This window comes from Mustela lutreola, chromosome 4 (assembly GCF_030435805.1).
Source record: "Mustela lutreola isolate mMusLut2 chromosome 4, mMusLut2.pri, whole genome shotgun sequence".
Classification (NCBI taxonomy): Eukaryota; Metazoa; Chordata; class Mammalia; order Carnivora; family Mustelidae; genus Mustela; species Mustela lutreola.
This window is the reverse complement of record NC_081293.1, coordinates 160,473,632-160,499,252: the sequence shown is the minus strand read 5'-3', so window position 1 is coordinate 160,499,252 and position 25,621 is coordinate 160,473,632. Positions and strand designations below refer to the sequence as shown.

The window sequence follows — 25,621 nt, the reverse complement described above, 5'->3', positions numbered from 1 at the left end:
ACTTCTTTGTCAAAAAGCCAGTTAGGCCAGAAAAAGCCGATTTGGAGCTTCAGTGGTGGGACCCATTTTTCTTGAACTCCACTGGACATTTCTGGCCATGATAACATTCTGCTCTGGCAAGGGCTTCTTAAATTCGCCAGGTAAGAATGAATTTTCCTTGAGGCCACCAAGAGGCATGGAAGCAGATGGCCTCTATTTTCTGCATGAAGCCATTGGAACAGTCTTGGGAGGCCAGCAGCATTCCAAAATGTGGGGTGAAAGATGTCAGTGTTGGGGAGATCAGCCCCAAAGAGCGGTGGGAGCTGTGGAAAACAGGGTCTGATTTAGAGCAGATGTGAGACGCTGCCGGGGGCCTGTCTGTCCTCAGCTCATTCAGCCCTTCTGTTGTGTCTGCCTCTGTTTGCCACCTCAGCCCCTATGGCCTGAGCTAGCCCCACTCTATTTTTAGTTCACATTTCACCTTTCTGTCTGTGAGGTGCTTTTCCCAGCTTAGGAAAACACACTGTAGCCACCAGCATAGGCCCCTGTGACCTTGGTGGAGGGGAGAGGCTCCCATAGGGAATGAAGCAGGGCTCCTTCTAGGGGTCTCAGAGGCAGGCTCTCATGTTGCATGAATTCTTCCAGGTTGCTTAGTGGGATTGGTTGTCAAGAGACCTCAGGACTCTATCTTGACCTCAAAGGAGAACACAGGGTGAGGGGCCCCTGGATTGGATAAGTGACAGCTCAGACTTGGTAGAAGGCAACCTAAGGTTTTCTGCCCCTCAGGCAGGGTCTCTATAGGACCCTGTAAAGCATAGCTCCCTTACATCTTCATTCTTGATGTTCTCAACCAAGAGAGGGAGGGAGACATATACGTTAAATTTCTAAGACTTATTGTTATTATTGGTAACAATATTTATCTGCTAATAAGAGAAAGATTTAAAAATGTAGAAATAACCAAAGAAGGTAAAGAATTTAACCCATTTGATACCATCTAAGACAATCCATGTTAATGCATTAGTGTACTTACTTTGAATTCTTTTGAACTACACAATATTTTTACATAGTTGTAATCAGACGGCAAAAACAAAATTGCACACAGTAGCTATTAAGAGACTGTCCCCCTCCCACCCACCCCGGTTGTAAAGGTTAAGGCATATTGTATATACAGTTTAGAAAATGTGTTAAAAAAAAAAAGAAAAGAAAGATTTCTAATATCTTACCACCCATGGATAATCACTTAATTTATTATTTATTAGTATATGGTCTGACAACCTTTTTTTCTATGCATTTTTAAATATAATCAAGGTCATTTTGCCCATTTGGTTTTTAATCAATACAGGAAAATCACAGCTTTTAGAAGGAGGATGATATAAAGAGGGACTTAATAAATATCTGCTCTTGATCTTTATCTTTGAGATCAACCATTCAATTAATTAAACAACCAACTTTTTTTTTTTTCTGCCTCTGAGTATGTGTATTTATATATATGTAGTCAGCTTCACATACAAATAAACCTACGCAGAAAGAAGGTAATCACACTTCCATAGTATCATGTGAGCTGCTTCAGGGAGAGAGTATGTCTTTCCTCTTGTTATCAACCTACCCTTTGTCCCCACTAGTTCTTTGTTCTGGGTCTTCTCCATGGTTGTGACTGAGGATGTTTAGTTCTTGCTGGCAGCTGGGATGCCGCCTCTGCAGATGTCTGAGAGTCAGACCTTCGGCCCTTTGTGCATGCTCTTAGTACTGCTTCCTTCCTCCACAGGGGTTATAATTGTTGACAAACAACTCTGGCTACAGTACTTTGGCCAATCGCTTAGTACACGGAGATAATAAAAAGCTGCCTTCAAAGAATTAGTTCCCACTTAAACAACCAACTTTTAAAGATGCAAAATGACTTCAGATCTCAGACAACCTCAGATCATCTGCCCTCCTGCACAAAGCTGCTCTCAGGCATTTATTTCAACAGTTCTCCTGACAAAGGAAGTGTTTCAAGCATGTGAAATGTCTTTGTGGTCTTAAGATGTGACGGAACAGATTGGTACCCACAGGCGTCGAATTCGATAAATGTTCTGAACAAAGTGAAGGATCGTGGTGTCAGAAACACAATTCTTATTAATGTAGGGAAGAGGGAGCTCTCGCAGGGCCAAGTTCATGTTGAATCGACCTATAACACCTCATCTAAATGGCTGCCTGAGTTTGATACCCCAACTGCGTAGAGGAAAAGGAAGCTAATTCAGTGAATCTCTTTGTGAGTCTATGTCTTCAACCACTGGGCCTGGTAGGGATATGTGGAAGCCGTGTAAGTGGAGTGGCTCAGGACTGTCCTTTCACACAGAAGATCACTGGTTTGGGTTTCATACTCCTGCACCAGCACTTTTCCTTACTCAGAGCTGTGTAGGGAAAGGCTACATTCTGGCTGTCAGGACTGTATGGCTGCCTGAGGCCAGCCTGGTCTTTGTTCTTTTGCTTGTTAACATGTTTGTAGGACCTTTTTCATTGTTGTTGAAATGAAAATATTTTCCCAAAAACGTATAGATGCGGTGCTATTTTCATTGATGTTAGGCTGGAAAGTGGTGACCCTTCATTCTGAACAACCAAGCTTCTTATTTCTCCTGGGGAGTCTTTAAAATCCGGGTCCCTTTATTTATTTATTTTGAAGATTTTATTTATTTGTCAGAGAGAGAGCACAAGCCAAGGGGAAAGGCAGAGGGACAAGGAGCCTCCCCACTGAGCTGGGAGCCCAATGTGGGGCTCAATCTCAGGATCCTGGGATCATGACCCAAGCTAAAGGCAGATGCTTAACTGACTGAGCCAACCAAGTGCCCCTAAAAACTGTGTCTTAATGAAAATGTCATTGTAATCTTCTTGTACCTTAGACATCTATGGCATTGATTATCCATTTACTGTCATCTGTATTTCTCATCTTTTTTTTTTTTTCCCTTTTCACCTCTTTGCCCTGGTCCTCCCCTCTGGGGGAGCTCCTCAGGTCTGCCCTGCACACAGGGATCCTCTTGGCCGCAGGCGCCATTTCCACTCTCTGCCGCCTGCAACGAGCATTTTAGTTCTGTCATCGCATTCTGGGTTTCCATTCTTTTCTCTATTATCTTTCTGTTCAGTTCTCATCTCGTTGTCTTTTTATCTCAGCCATGTCTTCCTAATTTAGTTTTCTGTTTCTTATAGGAGGATACAATGACATCCACTTGAGGACATCAGGCATCACTGAAAAATTTCTTTTGCCAGGTAGTAGATTCTTTTTAGAGGTATGTTCTTCCTCTTCACGTTCTGTATGATCTTTCCTTTTCCTTGTCTCAGATTTTTAAAAAAATTATTTCCTGTAATGTATTTTCAAATGTATGTACCCTTAATCATGGGAAAATCTAGCTGGCCTCAGTGTTTATATCAAACATGTGGCATGTGTTTGCCTTGTGGTAGATTTCTGTTCCTTCAGGTGATGGAGGAGTCTCCTTACCTCATCTGTACCCAGGGAGCACCTGATATACACACTTAACTTCCAAATCCCAGTGTCTTGATTCAGGAGGGCTCAGTCACTGTCAGCCTTAGTTTTTGGTAGGACTCTTGAGTTTCTGCCTTCTCCTTTATCCCCACATGACTCAGGAGCAATTGAGGAAGGCTATGGGATATGCCCTTTTTATGGGAAGTAGTCAAGGCAGGAGAACCTCTTATGTGCCCGTTTTTGGGAGGTGATGCATGTACATGATCTCACTGAGTTCTCCCAAGTTCTGTCAGAGGTCAGTATGATTACCCCTCTTTTATAGATGAAGAAATATATTTTGTTTTGAAATGAAGTATCAGGAGGGAGTATCTAGCTTTTTGACCTATCACAAAATTACAAATGAAATTGTCTCAGAACTCAAAAGATCTTGGCCAAAAAGAATCTAAACCGATATTTCATTACTAGTCAGTTTTATAGGAAAATAAGAAGACATTTTCACCAGTTAAGTGTCTAGAAACACACACAAAAAGGTACAAAATGAGCTGTGGGCTAAGTAACACAGCTATTACAGATGGTGAGATAGGAATTCCTTTTAATCTAGATTTAACAGAGCCCTTTAGTCCTTTAAAGAAAATTAAATTAGTGTAATGGAAAAAAAAATTAGAGTTCAAAGTCAGATCTATTGTGCAGACTTTAATGCACAGTCACATGACGTACTTTTTCAGGGTGATGATGATGATGATGATGGTGGTGGTGGTAAGAGTTCAGACCCAGAGACTTGAGAGATATGTATATAATTTACAACAGAAATTTTCAGTATGTTTTCTCTCAGCCATGGGGTTCAGCACTGTGACTGAGGCACAGTTCAAATGCTGGAAAATTCTGCATTAGGTCTGCAAGGGAAAGAGCTGAGCCAGCAGGAAGACCCCTCTCATGAGCTACTGGGACCTCGCCTCCGAGGGTGCAGGTTGAAGGCCTGGCTCTCTCAAAGTCACTAGCAGTACCACACTTGTCCCCGAGGGCCTGCTATGTAAGCTGTCTAGCATCTGTCCCCCAATGCCGAGGGGGTGTGGGCACAGGGTTTTCATGCACCCCCGTGAGGGCTGGCTTCCTGAACTCCCCAACGCGAAGTGCTAATGCAGCCTGGCAGCAAGGGGAGCTGAAGCATTCTTTCACCAGGGAGTTGCACCCTGAAAGCTGCTGGCTGCCCTGGGGAGGAGGTATGAGGTCAAGGTAAGAAGATTCTTATTCAGACTTCAGGGGATGGGCAGAAAATTAGATTTAGACAGGCAAAGCAACTATTAATAAAAAATGCCAATGCTTTGTGTTTTCTTTGTGGATATTTTCTGGTCTCCAGGGGGAGAAAACTGCACAGGCCAGTCTGCATAGCAAGGACAATCATCTATCTGGGTCTGATCTCACCTTTCCATCTTCCTGCTTAATGGGAAGAGTCCCTCCTTGAAGCATGGGTAGCTTTGGGTTTCCTGGAAGGATGGTCCCCTCATAGAAGAGTATTGGCAACTCTGGGTTGTTCAGTGTTTGTAGATATTAGGGTCTGACCGTCAAATTTACTGTATCGTTATTGGAGCTTAGGAAGTAATAGACTGTATTTGACTATAAGTTATTCAGCATTCATCATACTATCACAGAAGCCATATGAATTTACTCCATCTGATAAAAGCATTAATAATTTGTGATGCTGTTTATTAAAATTTAAAAAATAAGGTCCTATTTGTAACTCATCACAGAATACTATATTCTAAGATACTCTGTTACTGAACGTGAGTTCATGAAGAGTGAGATACAAACGTTTAAGGAAACAGGCTGATGGGGCGCCTGGGTGGCTCACTCAGTTAAGCATCTTCCTTGGGTGAGGTCATGATCCCAGGGTCCTGGGACTGAGTCTTTCATTGGGCTTCCTGCTTCTCCCTCTCCTCCCTGCTTGTGCTCTCTCTCTCTCTCTCAAATAAATAAATAAAATCTTTAAAAAAAGAAAAGAAAAATAAAGCCTGATAGTTGATGCCAAAGCAAAATGGAAGCATCGAGGGACCAGAATAAAATAGTCACGCCCTGTCCCAGGGCGCTGACATGAGACAAGATCTGCAGATCACCAGGTGTGCAGATTCCACACTGGTCTCTGGGTTTGGCATCCCCAGGGGCAAACTGCCTTCCAGCTGGTTATCTGCTGAGGGCTGGCTTCAAGCCCAGTAGCCAAATCCCCGGGGGAGTGAACAAGAAAGAATCGTGACTGTTAAGAGTGGTGAAGAGACTCGAATCTTGATTCCTGTGGCTCTGTCTCCAAGCTGCTAGGCGGATTTTATGAATCTCCATGTTCTCTGTTGTAAAGCAGAGGCATTAAACCAAGTCCTCAAAGGACCCTCTTGTGAGCTAGTGTTTGGGCAAGTGGAGAGCAGCACAGGAAGAGAAGTCCACTCGCTTATTTTGGTCTCTGTTATTCAGCTAGAACCAACACAGACTTCTCCCGGAGTCTTCAGGCAGCTTCTCCGCCAGTTGCAGGGGATAACATGGTTGGGGGCTGGGGGCAGATTTTGGCATTTGCAAGGTCAGTGCACAAGGTTAGTTCTAAAATGCTGAATGAAGATCTAGGTGTTTGTATTCCATTCTTCTTCCCTGCAGGACGGGGACCTAGGCATGTGGAGGGCCCACTGGGCTGCAGGAAGGACCAGGAGGCTCTTGCCCACACTTGTGGTGCACACACTGGGTGCAGAGTAAGGAGCTCTCTGGGGAGGGAAGATGAGGAGCAAGATCCAAAGGCAGAATTAAATGGGACCAAGAGTGTGGTGGGCTTAGGGGCATGATGTGGAAGGACACCTGGAGGTGTCCCTAAAAGGGACACTTAGAAGGAACACTTGGGTGTCCAGGAATACCTAGAAGGTGTTCGTGGCACTTTCTTTCTCATAGTGCTTTTAAGGCCGTTCTTCTGTTGTACCATGGAGGCAATAATGGGGGTTGAAGCGATCCTGTGATACAATCCGGAGACACAGATGCTTTTGCCATCTATGTTTTCAGCACGTACTGAATACCAGAGCCAGAATTCTCCAGTTTTAGAAGGTGCGTGTCCTGACTACTCTGGCTTCACAAGCCATTGAGTACAGAGGTGGTTGACTAAGATGGCCCTTTGGAGGTGACCGGCTCCCCCACCTTATCTGTAAGCATTCCAGTCTTTGGAAGACTTTCCTCCCTGACCCCCATTACTTCTTGGTAATGGTTGCTGTATGTGTTCTGAGACTCAGTTCTGGTCATTGTCTGCTGCCGTGCCAGAAAACAGAGGTGCCCGTCAGAAATGGCCTTTAGCTGGCTGTCCCAGCTGCTGCCCAAGGCAGGTTGCACACTAGTGCTGGGGGAGCTGGGCCTCTCCAAGTCTCATTGCCAAGGAAACCTGACTGCTCTTGGGGCTGCTGCAGCTAGGAGGCCCACGCTGCACTCTGCCTTGGGCCTGATGCACTTGGAATCCAGCTTGCTGTCCTGGAGATGAGAACACTGTCTCTAACCCCGCCCTTGCTGTTAAAATCAGCTAGGGTCTGAACAAGGCTGCTTGATCCCTAAGTGAGACTTCTCTCTCTCTCTCTCTTTTTTTTTTTTTTTTAAAGATTTTATTTATTTATTCGACCCACAGAGATCACAAGTAGGTAGAGAGGAGGAAGTGGGCTCCCTGCTGAGCAGAGATCCCAATATGGGGTTTAATCCCAGGACCCTGGGATCATGACTTGAGCGGAAGGCAGAGGCTTTAATCCACTGAGCCACCCAGGCGCCCTGGAGACTTCTCTTTTGTTATTCACTTTTTTATTTGAGTATAGTTGATGCACAATGTTATATTAGTTTCAGGTGTACAACAGGGATTCACAAGTTTATACATTATGCCAAGTCCACCCCAAGTGGAACACCATCTGTCCCAGTACATGACTCCTACAGTGCCGTTGACTGTATTCTTATGCTGTGCCTTGTATTCCCGTGACTTATTCGTTCCATCCCACCCCCGGAACGTGTTTTCCCCTCCCCCACCTCCTTCCCTCTGGCAACCTATTCTCTGCCTTTATAGATCGGATTCTGCTTTTAGCTTGTTTATTCCTGTGTTGTTGTTATGTTGTGCTCTTGTTTTTAGATCCCACTTACAAGTGAAATCATACGGTACTTGCTTTTCTTTGTCTGACTTATTTCACTTAGCCTGATACCTTCTAGGTCCATCCACATTGGCCCACTCCTTTAATTTCCACACACAGCTCTTTGTTTCTAGGACACACACCAGCCAAATAAGTGACCTGGGCAGCATGGGAGTTGGCATCATATGTACCCAGAATCCCATTTACTCCTCATGTGGGGGCCTCCTGGCTTGGCCTCAGGCCACAGGGTCTGACTCCTTTGTCCCTCAGGGTGAATTTCTGTTCCAGGGATTTTGTGGTTCCTGCCATGGTCTGCCTTCCATGGGGCAACCCCAGTCTGTCAGACATGTCCTTGGGCATTTATACCATAATTTTGACAGTATTTAGATCTGTTATTTTATATGTACATTTTTCTGGGGAGTGTCTAGCACTCGTGTATGTCTGAGAGGTACATAACCCACAGGATGAGCAGTTACATGACCTGACATATCAGTGGGAGCATCACGATTCCATGAGGCTGGGCTATGGGGACACTGATGGCAGTAACACGGGGTCCCCACCACTGAGAAAGGAGGTTAGGTTGGGTTTGAGGAAACTCATACAATAGTGGCGAGGAGTCTGCATTGCCCATGTCCAAATCCTGGCCTCTCACTTGCCGGCTGTGTGAGCTTGGGCTGGTCACTTACCCTTTCTGTGTCTCAGTTCCTTCATCTCCAAAAGAGGGATGACAGTAGTATCTACTTTATGGGGTTATTGTGGTGAGTAAATGACTTCATATAGACAAAGCAAGTTATACAGAGTCTTGTTCTGATTACTGAGTTTTGAAGTCATCACACACATCCTGACTCACTAAATAATGAAGCCCTGGCCAGTTAGAGGAAACATCTCAATAAGTATCCCCACAGAAGACTCCAGGATTTTCTGGCCATTCGATGCCATAGCAGATGAGCAGCACCGACCCACAGCATTCCTCCAGTGTGAATTAGGACCAGGATTCCTACCAGACCTGAAACCCCACTCTTGGATCATTTTTTCACTACCTGAATGACTTGGAATCACAAAAACTGCTCCCATAGGGAAACCAAGAAAGCAAGTCCTGGTGGGAAAAGAGCATATTGTCCAATGGGCATTTGGAGCATTTGACCTTCTGACTTCTAATTATTTTTCCTGTTATTTATACAGCTGAGTCAGAGGTTCCAGGAGAGTGAGGCAATTCCAGGGGGATTTGGAGGAAGAGGGGGCAGTAGGGCGTGAGAGGAGGAGAGAAAGATCGGACAGAATGTTTTCTCTGGGAGTAATCAATTGATTCAGCCGTTTTGGCACAGAAATGTCAATTTACTGGACATCTTGTACAGACTTTCCAGTACCTTTATAAAAGAATGTCTTGTCCATAGCATTTTGGCATTTTTAAATTCTGGGGTTTAGCCAAAATTTGAAAGTTTAAAGGTAGAGGAAAATAGGGAGATCACAAAAGTTTGAGTCTATGATGGCAACCTCTGGAATTCAGTCCGCTCCCACTTTTTATTTATGTCATTGTCAGAAGTCAGATATGCTAGTGGAGGCAAAGTTTGTTCATATGGACTGAGAGCAGGACTGAAAGGTTGCATACTGGCCCCTTCTCCTTGAAAGCGTGTGGCGGACCTCCTTATGTTAAAGGAACTTCACTCACTTTCTTTATTTCACCCTAAGGTCACCCTATGGCTCTGAGGATTGATAGAGATACTTTGCACGGCAATTTCTGATCTCATTCCGTAAGTCAGTACGATACTAGTGGACATTGCTCATCTGTGTTTCAAAGTAGCAAAGTTTGTGTTTCAAGTGGTTGTTTCTGTCACCAGTTATGCACAAGAGCTCTTTACGTCCCCTTTGCCGGAGAAGTGATATTTATTAAACATCTGCTATGTTTTTGACCTGCATTTTGGCAATTTGTGTGAGTCATGTTATTGAAAAGGACACTGGACGGCAAATTCGGTCCCCCTCATTTTCCTCTCAAGGAAACAGAGGCTCAGAGGGACCAGGTAAGTTGCTCAAGGCCACATAGCAAATAGAAGAGGCAGGATTCCAATGGAGACTAGCTGCAGCCCTGCTTACAACTCATTCTGCTCATTCCTGATGCCCAGCTGTCCTCTACCTGCCCTTTCCAATACAGTCCCTGCCACTCGTTAATTTGGAGTGCTCTCCATCCTTTCTTGCCACCAGCCTGGTCCGGGGCTTTACCACCTTCAGCCAGGGCCTGGCAGGAAGCCCCTCCCTCATCTCCCAGCTTTTTCCTTTGCCCTCCCTCCATATAGTCCCCACTCAGCGGCCCGAGTGAGCATCTTTTAAATATTTTATTATGAAAAACACCACATGTACACAGAATGAATTTTACAGTGAACATCTGTATGCCCGTCCCTAGTTTCAGCCAGGGGCATGTTCCTACGTTGACTTGATCACAGATCTGTTCATCTACCTGTCCCTTTAGGCTTCCCTCAGTCCATCTTACCTTGGGATGCATTTCACAGGAAGTTGAGTAAGTAGTAGCATCAGTGCTCTTCCTTCTAAACATGTTACATGTGTATAGAATAGATTTTTTTTTTTTTTTTTTAAACAAGAAGCAGGTCATCTCATTGTCCTGCTCACAACCCTCAGGGCTTTTATAACCTTTGCAATAAAAGCCCAAACTCTTGCCATAGTGTATAAACTCCCAAGGACCCAATTCCGCATTCCTTCTGGCTCACTTGGCTCTGGCAATAGTGACCACCTTTCTGCTTGTCAGTCATGGCAGGAAGTCCCCTGACTCAGAGCCTTTGCTCTTGTTGCCCTGCTATGCCTTCTCTTGACCCCGTCAACGGAAGGAATCTCCCCTGTGCCCCTCTCCATCCATTTGACCTTGCTTTATTTTACTGGACATCGTTCATCACTTCCCAACATGAATTCAGACATGGAGTTATTTCTGCTGTCTCCCTGACTAGATTGCAGGCTTGGTGAGAACGTAGATTTTGTCTTATTCACACTTGTATTGGCCAGGGCCTACAGCATTTCTGGGGCATAGTAGGTGCATAATAAAGGCTTGAGTAAGTTGCATGGATGATGGAAGGAAGAATAGAGGAAGGAACAAAAAGAAAGCAGGAGGAGGCAGAGAGGGATGGGATGAGGGAAAGGAAGAGAAGAGGAAAGGGGAAGAGAGGAAGAAGGTGTAGCATGGAAGGAAGGGTTGGTTTCCTGCTGCAGATTTTCTTTTCAGGTGTTGCCCAGTTTCACATCACTGAAGGGATCAGGGTCTTCATCCTTGGGGCTCCTTGCTGAGGGCTGTCCCCAGAATCCAGACCTTAATGGACTGTGAAAAGCAGTGTTGAGGGGGTTGGGAGCAAGGCAGGTTGGCCTCGACCCATAGACCCATTTCCTGCTGCCCTGTGCCATATGCCTGTTACCTCAGAGCCTCATCTTTTGACTTTGCTTTTGAGGGATTTCTGGGGGCATCTGGGGAGGTCACAGGAGAGAGGATTCCAGCTCAGAATCTTGAATTTCTCCGCTTTTGATTCACAAGGTGGGAAAATACTGCCTCTGGAAAACTCTGGACTGTCACAGATAATATTTCGATACTGTTTAATCCAGGGTTTCCCCAGACCCTTCTCCTCTCTGGTTTTTTTTTTTTTTAATAGATTTTCTATAATTTTAATAAGCCTAAATCTCCTCTGCCCTTTTCTTGATATGGATAGGTCTTCCATACCTGCTTAACGTCTTGTCCAGTTTATTCTCTGAATCTATCAAGCATGTTCTTGGAGTGGCCAGTTGTTACTGCTCTTGGATTTTTATGGGGTAGGGGTGGGAGGGTAGGGAGAGATTTTAATATTGTATTAAAAGCCTCCAGTGGGAAAAAAACTAAATCAAAGCCTCCAGTGGGTCATCAGTGGAAGAACGAGCATCCCTGGACAGGTGGATCCGATTGTTTCCTGTTGCCTTTGGCTTAATTTACACAGGTGAGAATGGCACAACAGTGTTAGAGCAGAGGCCTCCAAAGATCTTAATCTGGCTTTGACCTTGGGAGTGCCTGAGGAGAGTTTGTCTCCTGTTCTGTTTCGTGTGCCCTCATGATGTCAGCTGCCCACGAGGCCACGGAGAGTGGGGTCATGTCTCAGCCACTGTGGCAGGGGCTCTTATAAGGACACAGATGTTCGTGCATAGCCCCTGTTTCCCTGGACTCCAAGAGCTGCTCCCTCAAGGTGCCCTATCTGAGCCATGTGCCCTGGAGTCCTTCCTGTGTTCTGTACTGGTAGGAAAGGATCGCCCTGCTCCCCTACTTGGAGCTACACTTAGTTACTCACCAAAGCTGCTTGTGGCCCCTTATCTCAATTGGGACCCTACCTAAAGAACCCATATCCACAGGGCTTACACACAGTTCTGTGGGTCCTCACTGTTACCTGCCCCAAGCCCTGTCATCATGGGCTGCCCCAACTTCGACCTGGGCCACTCCTACCTTTGTGTAGATAAATTCACATTAAGAAAGGCCATGGGTTGACTTGCAGCCTTGAAGTTGCTAGTGTGTCTGAACTTGGTTGTTGTGGTGCTGAGGCTCCTGATTCCTCATATTCTTGATTGCATCATTGGTGGGCTTGTTTTTTGTATTCAGGGAGAAATTCCTCAAGGCCTGGTCTCCAGACCGCCTGCTGCTTTTGTCTTCGTATAATTCCCTGTTTTCAGTCTTTCCGGCTAGAGTGGCTTCTGCTTCCTCAGAGACCTAACTGATATGGTGTGTCTGTGCCAGTTCGTTCCTGCAGTATCTTTGAGGTAGCCATTTGTATCTTGCCTCCAGATGAATCCCAGATAGGATATGGACATGGGCCATACGCGACAGAAGATGGCTTTGAATTCAGTTTCCAGAGGCTTAGTTTTTAACACTGCATTGCTTTACCGCACCTCAACAGAGAGGATGGGGAGGAAGAAACCAATGCCGGGTCAGGAAGAGAAAGAAGATTGTCCCTTCCCTCTCTTCTAGCACCAGGCTGCCCACCTCCCCAGACTCCGACATGACCAGACTTTCCAAAATGACTGTACATCCCAGCTGTCAAAGCTGTTCCCTTCTGGTACTGAGGGCAAACGGAGATCCTGACGTCCCACAAGGCACTAGAAAGTTGAGATGCTTGAGGAAATTCTGCTTTACCTTCCATGGCTTCATTCACAAGTAACCTTTGCTTATCCTCTAGGCTTGGATAATTGGCTCATCCTCTGCAATCCCATAGTTCTCTAGGTGGCTTGTTCATGTTTTCAGTGAACTGTGTCCTGCGGTGTGGTTACTGCTGTGCATCTCATGCCTCCACTACCGGGCCGTGGCTGCGTCTTACCCTGTATCCCCCATTCACTTACCAGTGCACAGACCCTGTGGCCCTGACAATCCAAAGACAAACAGGATGCAGCTTTCAGAGTCAAGGAGCTGCTGGTCTGACGGGGACAGGTAGATACTGTGTAATACAACCTAAGTATAAAAATAGAAAGATCCAGAATGATTTGAGGCTGGGGTAAGGCACAGAGGAGGGCTTGTGGCTCAGAAATGGCTCTCCAGAGTAGGTCATTTCAAGCTGAGGTTTTGAAGTCTGGGTAGGAGTTTTTTAGACAAGGTAGGAGAGGGTGTTTCAGGTATAAGGGAAAGCATGGGCCTAGTGGAATTTGGGGTGGCCAGAACTCAGGATGGGTAGGAGAAGCATGGAGAGAGGAGGTAGGGGATAAGTTAAGATGGGATGGGCCAAGAAATGCTTAGGAGAGGCTTGGCACAGATTAGGTGCTACATAAATGATTTCTGCATGAGATTGCTCGTGTTTTGCAAGGTAGTTGGACGTTTTGTCCTGTAGACTGCCTGAGCTCTGCTTTCATGCGTAGCTCTCTTTCCCAGCCTATTTGAATCATCCATCATGGTGAGAGCATGTCCCTGAATGTCAGGGGAGGGCGTCATGGGGGAGAGCCGGGCGGGGGTGGCTGGCCGCCCACGAAGCCTCCAGCAGACAGCCAAGCTCCTCTTTAATTAGGGCTCCTCCATCACTCTTGCCCTGGCTCTTGCCCTGCATTCAATCCATGGGTCTTGTTTTCTTTCCTAACTTCAAAGCCCATGTTTTTATTAAAAAGTCTCTGAAATCATTTTCACCCTCAAATTCTGGTCTCTTCCCATTGTCCTTTGTCATCCTGGTGAGGAGGCTAAGCTATGCACCCCACTATGGGCTCAGAAGCGTGAGCGATGGGTCTCTCCCCCCATAACCCCATGGATAGGCAGCAGGGCCCCCTGGTTTTGGCCTTGGTGCTCACCACTGACTTACCATCAGCCCCTGTGGGGAGCCAGGATGGCTTTTATATTCTGCAAGGGCACAGTTTTTATTTTCTTCTGTGAGATATAGGAACCGCCCTTGCCCTTAGTCTCAGTGCCTTTGCATGCCAGAGGTGAGGTGGAAAGAGCAATGAGTTCGCATCTTACCACAAGTGCACACTGTGTGCGTGAACTTCAGCAAGTTATGGATCCTATTTAGTTATTTTGCCAAGTCTCAGTGTTCCTGTCTGGAGTGGGACTTACCTTGCAGGGTCATCGGGCAGATTTGATGTCGAATTCCACGTAATGGGAAGCATTTGATACACAGCAGCGTGCTGCCTCCCGCTGGCTGCGTGGTCTCGTGCAAGGTACTTGACCTCTTGTGTCTCAGTTCCCTTATCTAGAACATGGAAATAATAATCATTCATCTGCTTCATAGGGTTGTTGTGATTACATGAAGTAAAATATGTGAAGTGCTTGGAGCAGTGCCTGGCACATTGTAAGTACTGCGCGAGGCTTAGCACAGTTAATTCCTTTGCCGTTACAACAGCCCCACACTGAGTCCTGTTACTCTATACATTCTGCAGAGGTGGAAACGAAGCACAAAGAGGTTAAGTAACTAGTTAAAGATTCTTAACTTTCCATCAGTGTTGTCCAGTAGAATATCCTGGGATGATGGAAATGTTCCATGATATGTGCCATCCTGTATGTGTGGCTACTGCAGATTTGGGAGTGGGATAGGCAGAGTCTGCCCTCCGGACACCCCCACCGAAGATGTCTGCATCCTAATCACCAAAACCTGTGACTATGTTTCACTGCATGGCAACAGGGTTTAGTAGATTAAGTTAGGGATCTTGAGATGGGCAGATTATTCTGGGTTATCTGGACAGGCCCAAAGTAGTCCCAGGAGTCTTCACAAGAAGGCGGCACAGCAGTCAGAGCCAGAGAGAAAGAGAGCTGAAGGTACTACACTGCTAGCTTTGAGGACAGAGGAAGAGACCACGAGCCAAAGAATGTGAAGCTGCTTCCCTAAGCTGGAAAAAGAAAGGAGACAGATTCTTCCTTAGAGCCTCCAGAAGGAATGCTGTCCTGCTAATACCCTGAGTTTAGGCCTGTGTGGCTTCTGTCACAGAACTGTAATATAATAAATATGTGTGGTTTTAAGCTGCTGAATCTGTGGTTATTTGTTATAGCAATAGGAAGTTAATATACTGACTAACTGGATTTTTTACTTTGTTTGACTTTTTTAGTTTAGTCTAAACTAAATGTAAATCGCAACATTTGACTAGTGGCTACCATGTTGGATAGTGCAGTTGTGGATAGTAAATGGTAACCAGTAGGTGTTCATGAAGTGTTGCTAATTGGAGAGGTCTGATAAAAAGTTCCATGGGGAAGGTTCCATTTTTGCTCCTTTCTGTCCATTCATCCATCTGGGTGTTAGATACCAGAATGATCATGAGTAGTGGGATTGCCAACACTTTCTTCAGTGATTCATTCTTGGTAAGGATTTGTCCATTTCATCTAGGTTATCTGGTTTGTTAGCATACAATTGTTCATATTTTGCTTTCTGTGACATCAGTAGTCATGTCCCCTCTGCCATTCTGATTTTAGTAACTTGAGTCTTCTCTCTTTTTTCTTAGTGTAGCTAATGCTTTGTCCATTTTATTGATATTTTAAAAAAACCTACAAATTGGTTTTGTTGATTTTCTCGATCTCTTTTCTATTCTCTATTTTATTTATCACTGCCCTAATCTTTACTATTTCTTTTCTTCTGCTACTTTTGGGTTAGTTCTTCTTCTCCTTTTTTTTTTTTTTTTTTTTTTTTTTTTTTTTTAAAGATTTTATTTATTTATTTGTAAGAGAGAGAGTGAGAGCGAGCACAGGCAGACAGAGTGGAAGGCAGAGTCAGAGGGAGAAGCAGGCTCCCTGCAGAGCAAGGAGCCCGATGTGGGACTCGATCCCAGGACTCCGGGATCATGACCCAAGCCGAAGGCAGCTGCTTAACCAACTGAGCCACCCAGGCGTCCCTTCTTCTCCTTTTTTTTTCTAGTTCTTTATGGAATGAAAGATTATGGATTTAAGATCTTTCTTCTTTCCTACTGTAAGCATTTGCAAGCAGAAATTTCCCTCCAGTTTTTACTGCATTCCATAAGTTTTAGCATGTGGTGTTTCATTTTAATTTGTCTCAGGTATTTTCCAATTTTCTTATGGTTTCTTCTTTGAACCATTTGTTGTTTAGGAGTGTATTTTTAATTTCCATACATCTTGAATTTTTCAGTTTTCCTTCTGCTATTGATTTCTTTCTTGAAATTTTCATTTTATTCAAGTATCATTTTTAAAATTTCCTTTGGTTCCTGGTGCTTTGTATTTTAACTCTTTGAGGACACTTAGAGATAATTTTTTTAAAAAGTCTTTGTCTAGAAGTCTGATGTCCGTGTTTCCTCAGGGATGGTTTCCGGAGATATATTTTGTTCCTTTGAAGAGACATATTTTTCTTTTTCTTTGTGTACTTTATTTAACTTACTTCTTGTTGGAAATTGGGTATTTGAAAAATAGTTACTGGGGCACCTGGCTGGCTCCGCTGGTAGAGCATGTGACTCTTGATTTCGGGGTTGTGAGTTTGAGCCTTATGTTGGGTGTAGAGATTACTTAAAAATAAAATCTTAAAAAATAAAATAATCACTTCTCCAGTCTTTGCAGATTGGCTCTGTGCTGGGGAATTCCTCTATTTACTGGCAGGACGTATTTTGAGTCTTAGGATAAACTGAAGGTGAAGGCTTAAGATCTTTATAAATCTTTTGTGAGCATGTATCTTATCTGGACCTGTATGTGGCTTTCTGAATTCCCCTCTATATACAGAGAATTGAGTATTTTTGAACATCTTAATTTCCCAAAGAGCTTCACCTCAGCCTCTCCGTAGGACTTTAAATGTTTTATTGTATTCCTCTGTTTGCAATCTCTTGCTCAGGTACCTGCAACTTTTATGAACTATGCCCACTGCCTTTTGCTATTTTTGCCAGCCCGAGATGCAAGTTATGCCACTTTTCCTCAGTAAGCTGCAGGTTAGGCAAACAGACATCAGTCCTTCAGGAAGCTCCCAAACAGGTTAAAATATTGCAAATAAGTTCTGCTCTGCTCCCTCTGGTTCAAGAGAAGGAAGTGGGAGCTGGATTGCTACAGATGAAGACTGTTCTATACTAGGGTGGAGGGGTGAGGAATCAGGGACAAGGATCAGTAAACATGTCACTTCCTACCGTTTTGAATGTGGATTTTCTTGACTGTTGATTTGTTTGATTGCTGTCAACCTTTGATAGTTTTCCAGAACTTGTATAAAGTTACTTTAGCTACTCACTAGTTATTTTTTAAAAAAATGTTTCTATGGGGGAATGAGAGCCTTTAGCTTCCTAGTATGCCATTTTTCTACTAATATTTAATTTTCTTGTTGATAACCTATGTTTATGAGTTTTATATAAAGAACAACTTTTTCTCTTATAAGAAAAGGTAAAGATTATTAAGAAAGAGACAAGATCTTTTTTTTTTTTTGAAGATTTTATTTATTTATTTGACAGAGAAAGATCACAAGTAGATGGAGAGGCAGGCAGAGAGAGAGAGAAGCAGGGGGGGGGGGGAAGCAGGCTCCTTGCTGAGCAGAGAGCCCGATGTGGGACTCGATCCCAGGACCCTGAGACCATGACCTGAGCTGAAGGCAGTGGCTTTAACCCACTGAGCCACCCAGGCGCCCGATCTATTTTTTTAACAAAGATTTTCTTTATTTATTTGAGAGAGAGAGCACAAGCAGTGGGGAGGGACAGAGGGAGAAGGAGAAGCCGATTCCCTGCTGAGCAGAGAACCTGATGTGGGACTTGATCCCAGGACCCCAGGATCATGACCTGAGCCGAAGGCAACTGACTGAACTGACTTAACTGACTGAACCACCCAGATGTCCCTAGAGACAAGATCTTATTATGAGAGATTTCATGATAACAAAAGAAATATAAACTACATAGTAAACAAAAAATACAAACTATGTAATAAACTTAATCATAGGTGCTTGGGAACGCAGGTGGAACCACCTTTCACATGGGAGTGAGACCACAAACTGAGCTCTTGGCTAAAATCTTGTATAGTTAACATAAACCAAGCATAACACCCAGCACCTTGAAAGGATGGCATCAGTGAAAGTGCCAGAATCTGAGGCTGATCCTCCATTTCTCTCCAGAATGTGCTCAGCCATACTGTTGAAATTCTCTCTCCTTCAAATGCATTTAGTTTTATTTATATCATTATTTAAATATACATTTGTTTAAACTTCTCTTTATATAAATAGAATTACAAAATGATATAAAGAGGTACAAAAGATGACTTAGCAAATAGCAAGACATACTATATTCTTTTTTTTAAAAGATGTACTGAATTCTGAAACAAGAGATCACATATCATGAATATTTCATCTTTGTCCATGAATACGCTGCCAACATAAAATTCCCATGAAGTATATATACTGGATATTTTGCAGGGAATATGATAAAAATTAATTCAAAGTCTCACATGACAAAAGAGCTCAACCAGGAATACGAAAGATGATTCTGAAAAAGGTGAGCATGAGAGCAGAGGGTGGTGCCAGTCATTATGTCACAGTGTAAAGTTATAATAATTTAAACTTTGTGGCACTGATTCAGGAGTAAATACAATAATGGAATAGGATAACAGAGAAATAGTCTTTTATATTTACATTAAATATTTGATAAAATAGGCATTATAAATTAATTTGGAAAAAGGATCAACATTACATATAAATATGTGGGGTAACCTATTGGCTTTTGTAACTAAATACTATTTAGGTCATCATTTTTTATTATAAGCCAAAATAAATTCAAGATGAGTTTATTTTAAAATATTACAAAAAGTTAAAAATGTGAGTTAAATATTGATTAGACCTTTCGTGGAGGAAGGATTTTTAAGTTTAAGAAATTAATAGAAAAAGTTCACAGGTATAAAGTATGATTGATTTCACTCAAACAATTTTAACTGCCCTTAAAATTAAAAACAAAATAAAAAGACAAAAAACACACTGGAAAATAGGTTCAATCAATTTTATTGATAAAGACAATGTATCATACAAGGGGCTCAATCTAGACTTTAAAAAATAAAGCATTAAAATCAACACACTTAGGTTATGTGAAATGGTTAATAATTCCCAGAATAAGAATAGGAATTATAACAAGTGAATAAACATGACATGTATTCAACCTTACAAATGATCTCAGAAATGCAAAATTAAACAAAAGTGAGAAATAATACTTCATCTCTTAAATAAGCTAAAATAAATGTTTTTTAATGGTGATACCAAATGTTAGAGACACAGTAGAAATGGTATTTACACTGGTTACTGATGGCATTAGAAAGTGGTATATATTAATCAGGATGATTATGCATGCTGCTCTAACAAGTAACTTGGAAATCTCAGTGGCTTGGGATGCCTGGGTGGCTCAGTCAGTTAAGTGTCTGCCTGGGGTCCTGGGATTGAGTCCTGTGTCAGGCTCCTTGCTCAGCAGAGAGCCTGCTTCTTCCTCTGCCCCATGCCTGCTTGTGCTCTCTCTCTCTCTCCAAAAAAGAGAAAAGAAAAGAAAAGAAAATCTCAGTGGCTTCACACAAAAGCTTGTTTCTCACTTTTGCAAAACCCAATGGCTGGTTGTTGTGGCTCTTCTCCATCTGGTGACTCAGGGGTCTATAGTACTAGCTCAATGTATGGCTTTCAGCATCACCTGACAGATGGAAAAGGAGGTGTAGAAAACATAGCCTCCCTTAAGTATCTTGGATGTGTGTCATTTCTGTTCAAAACCCATTGGCCAGAACTAGTCATATGACCCCAAACTAATCACAAGAGAGCTAGAAAACATAAGGAAGCTTGACAAGTGAATAAATGTACAGTGTTAAGTATTTAGTAAATTCTGCCCTTTTGGAAATCAATTTAAGGTAGAAGTCAAATGCAATAATGATTTCACTCCTGAATATGTATTTTCAGAAAATAGAAAAACAGTAAAATGTAAATACATAATAAGGATCATTGTTACATTGTTTATAATGATATCACTACAATGTAATTACTACCATTGCCCTCTTATACACAGTGCAGTGAATCTGAAGGGTAACCAGAAATGGAAACGTGTAGTGTGGTCACAGCTTCTTGCCAGCTAGGATATGCCAGAATTAAGTCATCCCTTACAAAACCTCCCCTCAAGACTTCATCACCCACTCTCTCATGGGCATTGCTAATTCCAAACTTGGCTCCTGATCGTGCTGTTCTTTTTACCTGGTGCCTGCCATCTTCCACTATGATTCTTGGTATTGAATCTGGCTTTGACCCCTCATACCACCCTGGTCTCATGCCTGGATCTGGGATTCAATTGAGACCCTGCTTGTCAGTCTGATGGCCACTGAAGGCCTTCGGACATGTTTTATTTGACTACACAGTGTCTTGGTAAATTTCGAGTCCATAGTCCACATTTAAAATTGGGAGATTTGGGGCACCTGGGTGGCTCGGTGGGTTAAGGCCTCTGCCTACGGCTCGGGTCGTGATCCCAGGGTCCTAGAATCAAGTCCCGCATCGGGCTCTCTGCTCAGCCGGGAGCCTGCTTTCTCCTCTCTCTCTGCCTGCCTCTCTGCCTACTTGTGATCGCTGTCTGTCAAATAAATAAATAAAATCTTTAAAAAATAAAAATAAAAAAAGTAAAATTGGGAGATATCACATATATACCCAAATTTCAGACTTATTTGAAAAAATGGCAATCCTGATAGACTGGAATCCTCTGTGTTTAGGCCAGTGGTTCCCTCCCCATCTTATTTCTCTTGCTTCACTCTTCCACCCACGGGCCCTGGAGACGATGACTCCTTGCTTAAAACAATCACATTGCTTGCCTGACCAGGACATTGGGTAGATTTGCTTCTCTGCCACTTCAGGGAAGAACTTCATTGCCTTCCAAAGCAACTTTATGATGATTAGTAGGAACCTGAATGATTTGTCAGCTTCTTTGGAGTACTCTGCAAGGGCCGGTGGGGGTCCCATCTTTGTATCACTGAGGCCAGGAGAGCTAGCCCCTTCCTGGCAGTCGGCAGATCCTGACTTTCTTCTTTGGCTCTCTCTACTGCTGCACCCAATCTTCTGTCTCTGGGTCACCTCTTCTATTTGTGCCCCAGGCAAATGGCAGCTGATTGGCTTTCTCTTGGCAGGCACAAGTGGGTGCTAATGAATGGAAGAATGTGCTGTCCTTACACCTGATAAAGAGGTAATTGACCCCCACCTCCCCTCTCTCCACCCTCAGCATGTCTTTTTATGTGCAATAATCTGCACAGGCAAGACAGAGACCCCAGTTTACATCCTAGTTTAGAAATTATGCTTAACTAAGAGCTACAAAATGCTTAGATGTGGTTCCAAAATGCAGAGTTTCCAACAGTGTCATGATTGGAATCATGTATCAAAACACCTAGGTCTCCATCTGTCAGGCTGTCCGTAAGTCCTTCCATCCATCCACCCCTCCAGTCAGCACTTATTTAATGCCTACTCCCTGTCAGGTCTTGTTATGGACAGTGTCTTCACCATGCCAAAATGTGGGCCGTCTATTACTGATGGAGAAAAAGGGCTCAAGGGATTAAAATAATTTGCTCACAGTTCTGTAACTCAGAGAGGAAAATCACACTCTGAAATTCAAGACCATTACAGTTAGCAGTTGTGCCCTGAAGAAGTTCACTGTCTGGTAGCGACTATTTCAGGTGTGATTATTATGAATGTGTTCTAAATTTCAAGTTGAATATTCCTGCCGTTGTTTCCGGTATCTGGATGCTTTTGCCAAAAGCGCTTGGGGTACCAAATTATTTGGAAAATTGTTTCAATACACATGGCCTGAGAATGTGGAATGTTCTCCTTAGAAAAGAGTGTTGAAGGCCTTTCAAAATGCCCATTTCATGGATGTACTCAGTTATGTTTGCTCTCTCTGGATTTTCCTTCTCCCACATGTCAAGCAAGTTGTCAGGCCCTTATCATTTCCTTGCCTGAGGGAATTTTTGCAGGACAGTCTAAACAAAAACTGCTCAAAGTCTATGATTTTTCCTGTAATTTGTAAATGCTTCTGGCAGATTAATCTGCATCTCCAGGAGGAGGGTGGTGGGGGGTGGTTCTCAGTTGACCCCCAGCTCGGGGTGTGATCTCTGGCCAGCGAGCTGCATAAGTGATGTGAGTCTGTCCCACCCCATGGCCATCACAGGGGAGGTGGACGGACTTCAAGGGGATGGCTTGTGGGGGCCCCTAAAGGTTTGTCTTAGTGCAAGAGTCTGGGCACAGCACATCGTGCTGGGGGCAGCCAGGGAAAAGGCAAGTCTCAGTGGTGGTCGTGGTGAATCCATTTTCTGCCTAGGCAGCAGAACAGGGCCTTCCTGTCTGAAGGCAGTTGGTTACAAAAAATGCGCAGAGTTTATGCCAGAGTTTTCTTTCCAAAATGCTTAGGATGAAGAATTTTTGCTACTTCTCCTTTGTCTCTTAAATCAAAGCCAGATCTCTCAGATTGGTTTTTAGGTCCTCCTTGCTTCCAAGCTGAACTTTATTTCCAGGACAATCTCTCTACTCTTGGGACATAGAGGGTCCTCCAGCCACTGTGGAACAAGGATCCCCGTGTACTCTCCTGCCTCCAAGCCTTTGCACGTGCTGCTGCCTCTGCCTGCAGAGCTCTTCTCTGTTCTCTGGGAAGCTCATCTCGCAAGGGCCTGGAGGAGACTTCTTAGGCCCTTCACACATACACACACACAGCAGAATTAATCATTTTCGCTTTTGTGCTTGAAGGCATTTAACCAAAGTTAACAATTTAGGACCTATTAACCACTTGGTTGTGAGCATCTTGAGGTCTGGTGCTGTGTCTGATTCATGTTTCATTCCCTAGGACCTAGCACAGAGCCTGGCACACGGGGGTGACCCAGGAATTATTGGCAGAATGTACATATCAGTGTGAATGGAAGCCCTGATGACTCAAGAAGCCTATGGGGTGGAGAGGGGACATCCCTGCTCCATGCCCAAAGCCTGCTATGAGTGGACAGCTCTGAGCAAGGCTCTCCTTCAACCAGGACAGAGGAATCCTGGGTCAGATCGCACTCCCTGGCTGGAGGCACACTGGCAGAAGTACGTAAATCTTGGGTTTGATCACGACTCAAGTGTTCCTTGTGTTCTTTTATTTCATACACTTTGCTGCTTTGTGGTTCTCCTAAACTTGAGGTTTTTATAAGTAAAGAAATGGGCATTGAAAAAGCAGCAGGTGTTTGATTCAGGTTGTTTCACAACGTGGTGGGTTGGTATCACTGTTCCCATTTTACAGATGTTAACCCAGGCTTAGAGAGGGAAGGAACTCTCTGTTGTCCTTACGTGAGAAGAAGGTCGATGCAAGCTCAAGTTTGACTTACCCGTCAGGCTCTAGTGTCAATGTCCCATGCAAGTGGGGCGGCAGGAAGGGCCCTGTTAGGACAATCTGAGGGATGTGTATTTACAGAGATACGGATTATAAAGCTACGGGTAGGTTGAGGGGAAGGAGAAGTGCAGGATCCCGGGCTGGGAGCAGCATAGCTGTGAGCAGTAGGAGAGAGGGTGCACAGCCTGTAAGGTGAGGGACTGAGAGCCACAGGCCTCCCTGGCCTGACCCAGCCACCCTGAGGCAACCTCCGTGCTCCTCCTCCCAGGGACCAGGACTCCATGGATGTGTCTGCAGAGCTCTGCTTGCAGGGTGGAGAAGAGGGGAAATAGATCTGGAAGGACAGACAGAAGAGGAGTACACACCAGCAGCTTCTCCTCACAGGCAAGCAAGAACAACCTGTACTTGGGTGTGGAGACACCTAACTGGGTCCTCTGGTGCCCAGGAGACATTCTTAGAACATTCCAGTGACTGTGGGTCTTCAGCTGCAGGTTACACTCCCACCCTGGATAGCTGCCCACTCTGCTTAGGAAGCTGTATACCTCCGAGGCCTCTGCTGGCTCTGGTCCGTCCAGGACCCAGTGACGGAGACCAAGGGCCCTTCCTTCTGTGACCCTTGTTTCAAACGCACAGTCACTGCAGGAAACTATCTGAAGGCCCCGTGGGTTCCATCTCTTTGTAGCATCTGATTTCCCTTTGAGTGGGAAGAGAGCAGCGGGCGGCAGTCCAGGCAGTGCTGGTCCTCTCCCCGCCCCTGCGCCCAGCATCCCGTCCCACTGGGGGAGAGAAGGGCAGCGCTGTCGTTCCATCAATTTCTCTCACGCTGGCTTCCCGCACCTTTTCTCCTTCTTAATCTACCCGTGGCTCCTAAAAGGATTAATTAGAAAGATGTGAGCAGGGGCTGGAACGTCAGAAAACAATCGTCACTTTCCTATCTGACCTCTCTCACCAGCTGCAGAATTAACAAATTGAATGTCCCCAGCAGACAGGAGTGGCACATGATACGGAGTTCATTACGAGCCTCGCCAGGGCCTGTGTGCGAAGCCCCGTTTAAACAACTCTTGCTGATTAAATTCCTCCCAGGCACTCCCGCCAGACGCTGTTAGAAAATACTCCCATCCAATAGCTTTTTAATTTTTTTTTAAACATGTGCCAATTATTCGCCTGCTATCTGCAGGTGCTGGCAAGCGTCACGGCCGGCCTCACTGTCTACACTCTTATCCACTCGGCGCCTGCCTGGGGGCTCGTGTTGTCAGGAATAGGACCCTGGGCTCTGGTCTGGCCTGTCAAAAGCTCTCCAGCCACCCTCCAGGGCTGGCCCTCCCTGCCCCCAGCCCCACACGTCTCACCTTCTGGAGCTCACAACTCTCTCGAATGTTTCAAGGTGACAACACAGACCCGGGTGACCTGCTGGAAGTGGGGCCCAGAAGGGGAGGCACGAACTCATGCCTGGGCCAGCGCCAGCTGCCTCCCAGCCAGGGCCCGCTTCAGACCTGTGCCAAACAGGGACACATAATCGCCACCTCTGGGAGCAGGGGGAGGGCAGTGAGATCCCGTGTGCAAAAGGGTTTGGCTCTTGCTCACAGGCTCCTTTAAAATAGGTCTCCGAATGCACTTCTCTTCATGCTCCCACTTCAGCCCTCCTGATTACTGGGTTCATTCCTCGTTTGATGCTTAGTTAAAGCTAACGAAGTTCTTAGCTATTTAATAGATGCCAGCTAATCTCTACAAGTGGGGTGTTAAATAAAGCTATAGACTTTTTATCAATGTTCATGTTTTTTAACTGAAGTAAAGGAGAATTTCACCACTAATAGAGTCTGCGCTGTGGCCCACAGTCACCACTCCCTCCCCTTCCCCCTTCAGTCCCAGGGATGGTGACCAGTCCCACAGCTAAGAGCTCCTGGGATGACACCTTCCCGGTGGTTTCCCTTAACCCCAATCTACACCTTTGGAACTCATTTTATTAGCCTCTTCTCTAGTGTTCTGATGTGAGTGGCTGTCTTATCTTACTGAAAACAGCTCTAAAGGAATACTTCTGGTCCATCTTCTCTGGGGAGTCCTGTCTTGCCCTCTGATGGTGCCCCCAAATCAGTTGATGGGTAATCTCTCCCCAGCACCTTCACCTTGGGGGCTTATGATTCTCCTCTTCCCACTAAAGGAATGGAAACCCCTGCCCCCCCCACACACCTTGAGTCCACAGACATAACTAAATAGTTCCGAGGAATTGCAAGTGAGACTGAGGAAATGAGCATGTTCATCTCAGAGAAGGGAGGACTTGAGAAAGGGGAGCAGCGAGGCTTCTGTGTTCAGCTGCCCAACAGGCACTTGTGCGGGGAGGAGG

General features: G+C 44.7%; 1 long non-coding RNA gene across 1 annotated transcript in view; it reads left to right on the top strand.

Annotated features, from left to right (window-relative positions):
• Nucleotides 1-25,068, top strand: part of LOC131830421 (uncharacterized) — a 72,403-nt gene extending 47,335 nt beyond the window's left edge. Inside the window, exons 2-4 of the long non-coding RNA XR_009353149.1 lie at nucleotides 3,163-3,242; nucleotides 22,762-22,997; nucleotides 23,549-25,068. This is a non-coding gene — a long non-coding RNA (uncharacterized LOC131830421). The remainder of the gene's footprint in view (nucleotides 1-3,162; nucleotides 3,243-22,761; nucleotides 22,998-23,548) is intronic.
• The last annotated feature ends 553 nt before the right edge of the window (nucleotides 25,069-25,621 follow it).